Below are 11380 nucleotides of genomic sequence, written 5' to 3' on the forward strand. Positions count from 1 at the left end.
TAAACATATAGATGGAGTTTTAAGTTTTGAGACTAGTTGAGATTGCCCAAGAAGATAAAGAAGAATTTAAAGGGTTATACCCTGGGATAGTCCAATCTCTAGAAGGAAGTCAGGGGGAAGAAAAGCAAAGCCAATTGACAGGAGAAGGCCAGTGGGGAAGGAGGAACACCAAGAGACTGTGCTGTCCCAAGTGAAAACAATATTCCAAGGAGCTAGGGGTTGATCAACTATGTCATATGCTGTCAACAGGCCAAGTAAAATGAAGATTAAGAATTGACCACTGTGGGGTACCTGGGTGGCTCAGTTGGTTGAGCCTCTGCCTCTCAGGTCATGATCCCAGGGTCCTGGGATTGAGCCTGCTTCTCCCTCTCCCTCTGCCACTCCCCCTGCTTGTGCTCTCTCTCTCTCTCTCTCAAATAAATAAAATTTTAAAAAATTGACCATTGTAATGAAAATGTTCTAAAATTGACAGTGGTGTTGGTTGCACATATCTGTGGATATACTGTCTATTCAGATCCCCTATTTTTTTTAATCAAGTTGGTTTTTTATTGTTGTACTCTTTGTTCTTTATATAAAATATAATTTTATATATTAATCCCTGGTCTGATATATTATTTGCAGAAATCTCCCATTCAGTAAATTGCCTTTTCATTTTGATGATGTTTCTTTCAATGTGCAGAAGCATTTTAATTTGAAGTCATCTTCTTTATTTTTGTGTTGGTTTTCCTTGCCTTTTATTTTTTTAAGATTTTATTTATTTACTTATGAGAGACACAGACAGAGGCAGAGACATAGGCAGAGGGAGAAGCAGGCTCCTAGCAGGGAGCCCGATGTCAGACTTGTTCCCGGGATCATGCCCTGAGGCAAAGGCTGAAGGAAGCTCAACCACTGAGCCACCCAGGCGTCCTCCACTTGCCTTTTAAGTCTGATCCACAAGATTGTTGCTGAGACCAAAGTCAGGTTGCTTACTGCCTATGTTTTCTTCTAGGAATTTTATGATTGCAGGTATAATATTCAATTATTTAATCTATTTTGAGTTACTTTTTGTGTATGGTGTAAGATAGTGATCCAGTTTTTCCAATACCATACTTTGAAGAGACTGTCCTTTCACCATAGTATGTTCTTGGCTCCTTTGTCATGCATTAATTGACCATATGTATGTGGGTTTAATTCAGGGCTCTCAATTCCGTTCCATTGATCTGTGTGTCTGTTTTTGTGTCATCATACTTTTTTTTTTTTTTTAATAAACATAGCTTTGTAGTTTGAAATCAGAGAGCTGACACCTCCAGCTTTGTTCTTCTTTCTCAAGATTTCTTTGGCTATTTGGGATCTTTTGTGATTTCATACTACATTTAAGATTATTTCTAAACTTGTTCTGTGAAAAACACCATTGGAATTTTGATAGGGATTGCATTGAATCTGTACTTTGGGTGGTACGGAAATTTTAACAATATAATTCTTCTAATCTATGAGCACAAAGTATCTATTTATTTGTATCTTCTTCAATTTCTCTCAGTGTCTTATAGTTCTCACTGTATAGGTCTTTTATCTCTTTGGTTAAATTTATGCCTGGTTATTTTTTTTATGCAATTGTTAATGGGATTGTTTTATTAATTTCTTTCTGATAATTCACTATTAGTATATAGAAACACTATGGATTTCTGTATGTTGATTTTGTATCCTGTTTACTGAAGTCACTTATTCTAACACTTTTTTGGTAGAATCTTTTGAGTTTTTTATATATAGCATCATGTAATCTGAAAGTAGTGACAGTTTTATTTCTTCCTTTCCAATTTGGATGACTTTTATTTATTTTTCTTGCCTAATTTCTGTGTCTAGGACTTCCAATACTATGTTGAATAAAAGTGATGGGGTACCTGGATGGCTCAGTGTTTGAGGGTCTGCCTTTGGCTCAGGGCATGATCCCAGGGATCAAGTCCCACATCGGGCTCCCCAAAGAGAGCCTGCCTCTCCCTCTGCCTATGTCTCTGCCTCTCTCTGTGTGTCTCCCATGAATAAATAAAATCTTAAAAAACAAAAAAAGAATAAAGGTGGCAAGAGTGGGCATCCTTGTCTTGTTCCTGTTCTTAGAGGAAAAGCTTTCAGCTTTCTACCATTGAGTATGATGTTTACTGTGGGTTTGTGATATATGGCCTTTATTAAGATTTTATTTATTTATTTATTTATGAGACACACACACACAGAGAGAGAGGCAGAGACACAGGCAGAGGGAGAAGCAGGCTCCATGCAGGGAGCCCGATGTGGGACTCAATCCGAGGTCTCCAGGATCACGCCCGGGGCCAAAGGTGGTGCTAAATCGCTGAGCCACCTGCCGGCTGCCCTCTAGTGTGTTTCTTAAGGCCAATGCTTTCTTATTAATTTTCTGCTTCAATAATCTATCCATTGATGTAAGTCGGGTGGTGAAGTCCCTTACAATTATTGCATTGCTGTCAATTTCTTCCTTTAGATCCACTAATATTTGCTTTTTTTAAAATTTTATTTATTTATTAATGAGAGACACACAGAGAGGCAGAGGGAGAAGCAGGCTCCATGCAGGGAGCCTGACATAGGACTCAATCCCGGGTCTCCAGAATCATGCCCTGGGCCAAAGGCAGGTGCCAAACCACTGAGCCACCCAGGCTGTCCTAATATTTGCTTTCTATATCTTGGTGCTTCTATGTTGGGTGCATATACATTGATAAATGTTATGTCTTCTTGTTGTATTGGCCCTTTTTTCATTATGTAATGTCCTGCATTGTTTATTGCAGTCTTTGTTTTAAAGGCTATTTTGTCTACTGTGAATATTTCTACCCTGGCTTTCCCCCCCCACTTCCATTTACATGGGATATCTTTCCCCATCTCTTCACTTTCAGTCTGTGTCCTTACTTCTGAGGTAAGTCTCTTATAGACAGAATATAGTTAGATTTTGTTTTTTATCCACTCAGCTACTTTTAAGTTTTTTTTTTAAATTATTTATTTATGTTAGAGAGTGGGGAGAGGAAAGAGAGACACAGAGAAACCTAAGAAGATGTTACAATGAGTGTGGAGCCTGAGGTAGGCTGAATCTCATGACCCAGAGAACAGACCCTGAGCTGAAACCAAGAGTCAGACACCTAACTGATTTTTCCGCCCAGGTACTCCTAAGCCACTTTAATTTTGAACACGTTCCAAAACTTTACATTTTCTTTGTCCCCTCACCATATTTTATATTTTTGATCTCATATTTTACATCTTTTATGCATCCCTTAACCAGGTAGTGTGGTTTTAATTTTGCTATTTTTGTCTTATTTTGAAGATGTGTTTATTTTTTTTTAGAAAGAGTGCACATGGGGAGAGGTGCAGGGGGAGAAGGAGAAAGAGTCTTAAGCAGACTCTGCACCGAGTGCAGAGCCCAACATGGGGCTTGATCTCACGAGTCTGATACTGCAGCCTGAGCCAAAACCAAGAGTCAGAAAGTTAACTGACTGTCCCACAGGTCTTATTTTTGTCTTTTAAACACCATACTTGCTAAATAAGTGATTGATCCACTATGTTTACTATATATCTACCTTTTCCAGGGATTTTTACTTTTGCATATTGTCTTTGTTATTGATTAGTGCAATTTCTTTTCAGTTTAAATAAGTCCCTTTAACATCTCTTGTAAGTTTAGTGGTGATGAACTCCTTTACCTTTTGCTTATTGAAGAACTCTTTAATTACTCTGTCAATTCTGAATGATAACTTTGTGAGGTAAAGAATTCTTGGTTGGAAGTTTTATCCTTACACTATTTTGAATATTTCATGCTATTCTCTTCTGGCTTGCCAAGTTTCTGCTGAAAAATCTGATAGCTTTATGGAGTTTCCTTTGTATGTAATAAGTTGTTTTGCTCTTGCTGCTTTTAGGATTCACTCTTTAACTTTTGTCATTTTAATCATATCTCGGTATCTTTTTTGAGATTCTCTGGTTTCCTGGACCTGTATGTCTGTTTCCTTCACTGGATTAGGTAAAATTTCAGCCATTATTTTTTCAAATAAGCTTACTGGTTCTTTCACTTACTCTTCTTCTTCTGAGACCCCTATTATGCAAATGTTATTCTGCTTGATGTTGTCTGAAAGGTTCCTTAAGTTATCTTAATTTTTAAAAATCCTTTTTTCTTTTTGCTGCTCAGTCTGGGTGAGTTCTATTGCTTTGCATTTCAGCTCATTTGACCCAGTTTTCAGCTTTATCCAGTCTGCTATGAACTCCTCTAGTGTATTTTTTAGTGCAATTATTATATTCTTCAGCTCTGTGACTTGTTTGAAACTTTTTTCCTTTAATCTTTTAAACAATTTTATTGAGATATAATTGAGATAACCAACCACAGAATCAGAAAAAGGTGGTTACCAGTGCCCTATTATTTGACTACTCTAGATACCCTGTAAGTGGGATCATAATGCTCTCAAGATTTATCTATGTTGCAGCATGTATCAGAAGTTATTTCCTTTTTAAGGCAGAATAAGATTCTATTTTATATATATACACCACATTTTCCTTGTCCATTCATCTGTCAATGGACACTTTGGTTACTTTCACCTTTCACTAATCACCTATTGTTAATTCACTTTGGTGAATTAATAATACCATGAAAATGGGAGTACAATTTTGTGGTGTATTTTTATTTTATTTATTATTTTTTTTTAAAGATTTTATTTAGTTATTCATGAGAGACACAGAGAGAGGGGCAGAGACAGGAGAAGCAGGCTCCATGCAAGGAGCCCAATATGGACTCGATCCCAGGACTCTGGGATCATACCCTAAGCCGAAGGCAGATGCTCAACTGCTGAGCCACTCAGGCATCCCTGTGGGTATATATTTTTAAAAATGTACTTTAAAACTTTATTCTGTGGGTACCTGTGTAGCTCAGCCAATTAAGTGTCTACCTTTGGCTCAGCTCATGATCCCAAAGGTCCTGAGCTCCCTGCTGAACAGGGAGCCTGCTTCTTCCTCTCCCTCTGCCTGCCACTCCCCTTGTTTGTGTTCTCTGTCAAGTAAAATCTAAAAAATATTTTTTAATTAAAAAAAAAACCACCACATTATTCTGAGAAACTATCTATGGTCTTTACTAGACTTCCAAAGAAGTCCATGGCACATAAGAGTCCCAGTGAATGGTCTGGCTGGGATTTGAACTCAGGCCACTATTTCTAGAACCTATGTTTTTTCCACACTCATAAGGTCACGTCACATCACCAGCCCATATTCTTCTACATGAAGAAAAGTTCTGTATCAAGGTATACGGAAGAGGGAGAAGAAGACATATTCTAAATGTGCATGTGGCCCTGTTTCTACAGTCATTCTTTTAGGTCTTCTCACCCGTCTCCCTGCCCCCACCATTCTGCTTATCAGCACATGATTTGGACCTGGGAATCCTGTCCAATGGACACCGGTATGTTTCTCTCCTACCAGAGTCTGCTGGGTCTGTAGCCCTCTGGCTCTGAAGTGTTATTCTGCATTGAGAGGGCTCACTTTACTGAGAATCATATGTTCTCCCAGGGTATCGATATTGCTGTATTGATGGTATTCTTTATTTATTTACTTTTTAAAATATTTTATTTATTTATTCATGAGACACACAGAGAGAGAGATAGAGAGAGAGAGAGAGAGGCAGAGACATAGGTAGAGGGAGAAGCAGGCTCCATGCAGGGAGCTGACGTGGGACTCGATCCCGGGTCTCCAGGATCATACCCCAGGCTGAAGGTAGCGCTAAACCACTGAGCCACCTGGGCTGCCTGATGGTATTCTTTAATAGATGACCCCAGAGGCACCTGGGTGGCTCAGTTAGTTAAGCATCTCCCATCAGCTCAGGTCATGATCCCTGGGTCCTGGGATTAAGCCCCATATCAGGTCCCCTGCTTACTCTGCAGGCAGCCTGCGTTTCCCTCTCTCTCTGCCTGATGCTCCCCCTGCTTGTGTTGTCAAATAAATAAAATCTTAAAAAAAATAGATGACCCCCAGCACAAGACCTTGAAATCCTGTCTTAGTATAGCAGGAGGAGGGCCATACATGTTTTCCAGCAGGGAGTAGCCTAGACTGTTATCTATTAGCTCCTTTCCTTTGAACTTCTGCCCAAAGTGCTGAGGGATAACTAGGAAGGGAACACTTGAAGGGAATAAATTGCTATAGTAGAGATGGTTGACAGGACTGTGCAGTAGTTGAGTTTTAGTATGCAGGGAGTAGGCAAGAGCGAGTGGGAAGCAGAGAAGAAAATTGGAAATGGGAAGGGGCTGTAGACGATCAGGAAACTTGCTTATCCTCCTGGGGTCTGTCAAAGCAGAGAAGAAACAGAATTTATATATGAATAAGGGAAACACAATTCAGCTGAACCATGGGAGAAGCAGCGGTATCTGGAGGAGGTGCTGATTTGAGACCCTGGTTTTGTTTACAAGATGTTAACAGAGGTAGGTCAGATGGAGAGGAGGTGTTCAGTGGAGGCAAAAAGCCATTCAGGAATACCAGTGTTGAGGGATGAGACATTATGACCCAACCCAGGCGAAGCTCCAGGTGAAAGTGAAAAGTACCTTAGTTCTCCTCCTCAGCCATTTCCTGGTCCATATTAGTAGCTCTTCGAGAATGGAGACCTCAGCTGGCCCTGGGTCTCCCAGACATTAGAACCTGTTTCCAATGCAAAGCCACCTTCCCTATGGGGATAAACTTAGCCAGGCTTTTTTATGGATTCTTCCCCTTTCCTATGTACCCTAGTCCTTGGATATGCTCCCAGAGATGATGATTCTTTTCTTTCTTGTCAACACTTTCTTCTCTCAACTCAGACATATTTCCCACTGGGAGTAGGGGCCAGAGATGAGAGAGATGCTTCTCTGACAGCTAATGACATGTCAATGAAGAGCTCCTAAGAGATCAATACCTAGATTTCTCATTCTACTCTCTCCTCCTAGGCTATTTCATTTGAAACCATGGTTGGGTTTTTAACTTAGTATTTATTTGTTTTTATGGAAGTTATACATGAACATACAAATTCTATGCAAGACATGAAAAACAGAACTATTATTCCACTTGGTTTCCCAATGATTAAAGGAAGTTACAACTCCTTTAGCTGCTTCTTCCCGCATTTGTTGCTTTTTAAAAAATATATCATTTCTGGATTTTTAAATTTCTGGTATTAGCCACTTACTTCTATTTTAAAAATGAGGACTTAACTCTCTTATCCTTCCCATATATATGCATGCACTTTCTCTCTCCATCCTCCTAATGTAGTGTTATTTTAGTTAGATCAATTCTGTTTACGTTTTATGAGTGTGTAAATGTTATTTACAAGCTGTGTCATTAGTGGCTGTTTACATTTCCTCTCTTATATGTGTCTCCCTAAACTAATAATCTGTTTTTTTTACTTAGTTGTTTACGTACTTATTATCAATTTTTATGCTGTCTTCTAGAAGTAAAAATCTCTCAATATATGCAAATATAGTCAGATAATCTATCAGTTTTACCAGTTTCCATTTTTTTCCTTGGATATATGCCTCCAGAGCCTTTCATCCTCCTGCTGTAATCTGAAATGGTTGCTCTCTAAGCTTCCTGAAAAGCTATCATCCTGGGATCTCTGCTCACCAGCAGCCTGAGGATTCTCTTTACTTACCTCCTATGTTGGATACTCTTTTTCCTGGATCCTATGACTTTTTTTCTTGGCTTACTCCTAATTTTAGTAGAGTACATCTTCAATATCTTTTAGAAAATGCTACATGGTAGGTAAGTCTTTTTAGACTCTGTATGTCTTTATTCTCATAACTGATAGCTGAGTGAAGACATCTAGGTTGTTATTTTTCTTCAATTATTTGGTAACATTGCTCCATTGTCTTCTGGCTTACAGTATGGCTGCTGACAAATCTGAAGTCATTCTGATTCTTCATCCTTTCTATGTGTTCTATGTTGTGTCTTGGGAGCCTTTAGGATCTTCTTTTTGACTCCAGTGTTCTAATATGTGGTGGTATAAATCTATTCTCATTCCTTGTGCTGGACACTCAGTGGGTCCCCTTCATTTTTGTTTTACTTTCCTCTCATTCTGAAATTCATATAATTCAGATGTTGGACCTCTTGGATGGATTCTCTAATTTTCCTATTTTTTCCTTTTCTATTATCCACCACTATCTTTTTTGTCCAACTTTCTGTAATATTTTTTAACTTTTACCTTCCAACTCCTCTATTTTTTTCTTTCAGCTATCATAGTTTTAATTTCAAAAAGCTCTTTATTATTCTCTGAATGTTTTTTCTATAGCTCCCTGTTTTTGTTCAATATCGTCTTCATCTTTAAGGATATTAATTATAGTGTCCCTCACACTTTATTTTGTTCCTACAATTGTTTCTGTATCCTTGAAGACCTTATTTTCTGTTTTGTTTTGTCCTAATTTTATATTGAGCGTTTTCTCAAATGCTTGATGATCCTTGGGTATCCTCTAATCTCTACAAGGAAAGCACTGAAAAGCTGACTAGAAGCTTGGTATGCATGGGGAGGCCTGGTTGTACTTTAGGATAATCTGATTCCATGATTTCATTATGTGACCCCTTATATGCATCTAATTATCCAAGCTTCTTCCACCTCAAGCCTTAGCATATGTTGCTTCTGTTGCTTGTGTATTGATTAAAATGTATGTGGCTAAAGTAACAGAAATATGACTCAAGGCAGCTTACACAAAATACATGGTATTCATTGTAGGAAGCTCAGGGGTAGAACAGATGTTACAGTTGATATATCCAGTGGCACATAATAGATATATACTTAATATTTGATGAAGGAATGAATGAACTCAGGAATAAATAGTATCTTCCTTTCCCAGAGTCTCCAAACTATATTTTGAAGCGACACACTGCAATTTCTGTTGCTACCATTTCAGCTCAAGTAGCTGTCTTCTTTTATGTAATGGACATCTTTTATCTATCTACATTTTCCTTTCTAGGGGAGCAAGTTACCTTTCTTTGATAGGTAGTATGTTCCTTTACCATACGAATCATGTGTTTCTGGTGGGGCTGTTTATATCCTGCCATTATATCCTGCCCCATTCCTACCTTCCTCCCTCTCTACCATAAGGGTAGATACCCAACCTATCAGAGCCCTATCCTGCAATTTTAAAAACTAAAACTAAGTAAAGAGATTCAGACCTTCTCTCTTGGGAAGCTGTGAGATGTGACGGCACGTATCATAGGTGCTCAATTCTGTCATGTCAAGAGATCTGGGACTCAGAAGATAAGACAAGGGAAAAGGAAGCATTCTCTGTTACCTTACCGCTCTTGATGAGCTAGCCTGAGGGAGCAAGGCCTTAGGGCCTTCACACATGCTATCCACTCTCCTGAAATGTTCTGCCTATCTTCTATTGGCCTGGCTGACTCATCTTTTTGTCTCAGCTCAAATTGCTTCACATCCTTAATCAAAGTTAAGGTCTATAGGTATACTCCCTTCACAGAACTAGCAGTACTATGATTTCTTACCAGGACAGGTAGAACTGTTCACAGTCTTCATTCAGATTACACTGAGACCTGTTTTGATGGGTAGGTGCTTATGCTGTGTACCCTGTTTAATATTTTGAATATCATCCTTGCATATAATCCGTTATCTTCTTTCAAAGCAATTATCACAATTTGCATATATATATATATATACAAGCTGTTTCCTATCTACATTATCTGTTCTATGAGATTTTTTTTTCCTGTCACTGTATACCTAATGCCTAAACGATAGTTGGCACATAGCTAGTGCACAACATAAAATGTGGTGAAAGAATGACTGAATGTTGGGGATCCCTGGGTGGCTCAGCAGTTTGGTGCCTGCCTTCGGTCCAGGACATGATCCTGGAGTCCTGGGATCGAGTTCCACATCAGGCTCTCTGCATGGAACCTGTTTTTCCCTCTGTCTGTGTCTCTGCCTCTCTCTCTCTCTCATGAATAAATAAATAAAATCTTAAAAAAAAAAAAAGAATTACTGAATGTTTTTGGCAACTCCTGGAAAAATTAGACTGGAGGGGTGTGGCAACCAGCCCAGGTTCTGCTAGGATTGGAAATAGACTCTTGGTCATGGGAGTAAGGTGGGATGAGTTGATAAGAGGAAACTGGTTTAAGGCTGTTCTACTCTCACCGACCTGAGATGCTGGAGTTCATAAGGAGGTAGCAGAAGCCAAAGAAAACTTGTTTCTGCATCTCATACTATTTCATTTATAGTGTGGCTTGGTTTTCTCCATGGGGCTGCTTCTGTGGTCAATTTATATGCAAGGGGACCCAAGTGGCTTGACTCCATTGAGAACCTGAGGCTAGTAAACCAAATAGCCCAAATTCTGCTTATGAACTGTGGTCAAACTGCTGCTTGAGGTCTGTAGATGATGACCCCACTCTAAGTCAGTTTCCTCATCTTCCCACTTTGGATCCAGGGTCCCTAAATCCTGCCTTACCTCCTTCTCTGTTACAGAGCCTTAAGTTTTCATTCTTTCCAATTTACTCCTTCTCAAATTTGTGATGAGTTTAAATTTTTCCCTCCCTCTTGGCTGTTGGCCAGCAGCTTTAGTTCTTTACCACATGGGCCTCTCATGAAATGGCGGTTGGCTTCCCCCAGAGCCTGTGAGCCAAGAGAGAGAGGAAAGTGGAAGCCATGTCTTTTATGATTTAGCATCAGAAGTGACATATGATCACTTCTGCCATATTCTATTGGTCACACAGATCAACCTTGATTCAGCGGGGCAGAGAACTTCATAAGGATATAAAATCAGGAGGGTGGGATTATTAGTGGCCATTTCAGATACTGGCTGCCTCAGAAGGGTTACAGGAATTTAGAGAAGGAAGAGGAAGTTTTAGGACTTGGAAGAAAGGAGGAGGAGACGTTAACTGAATTCCTTATGGGACAATCCCTTTATATCTATATTAATTTCTAACTGAATTCCTTATGGGCCAAGCCCTTTATATCTATATTAATTTCTAACTGAATTCCTTATGGGCCAAGCCCTTTATATCTATATTAATTTCTTCCACAATACCAAGGGGTAGAGATTATTCCCATTTTTCATATAAAGGAATTGAAGCATGAAGAAAATAAGTGTCCAGTAAATACCAGAGTCAGGATTTGTACAATGTTATACATGCCACCAAGGTTGATCTAGTACATTTAGTATGTACCAAAGGGTGGTATAAGAAGCAATTCTAGGTAATATAGAGACATAGCATTAAATAACATTGAAAAGACTGGAGAGAAATGTTAAAAAAAAAACCATTGAAAAAATAGATTATTTTTAATCTTCTGATTATATCAAGAGAAAGCTTCAGTTTCAAAGATTTATGCCTTATTACTTCTCTAAAACTTGTTCTCTTTTTAAGAAAGAGAGGGCAGGCCCCAAGTTCAGCATCTTTGACAATGATATTACTTTGGTAAAATTTG

This window comes from Nyctereutes procyonoides, unplaced genomic scaffold, assembly GCF_905146905.1.
Source record: "Nyctereutes procyonoides isolate TBG_1078 unplaced genomic scaffold, NYPRO_anot_genome, whole genome shotgun sequence".
Classification (NCBI taxonomy): domain Eukaryota; kingdom Metazoa; phylum Chordata; class Mammalia; order Carnivora; family Canidae; genus Nyctereutes; species Nyctereutes procyonoides.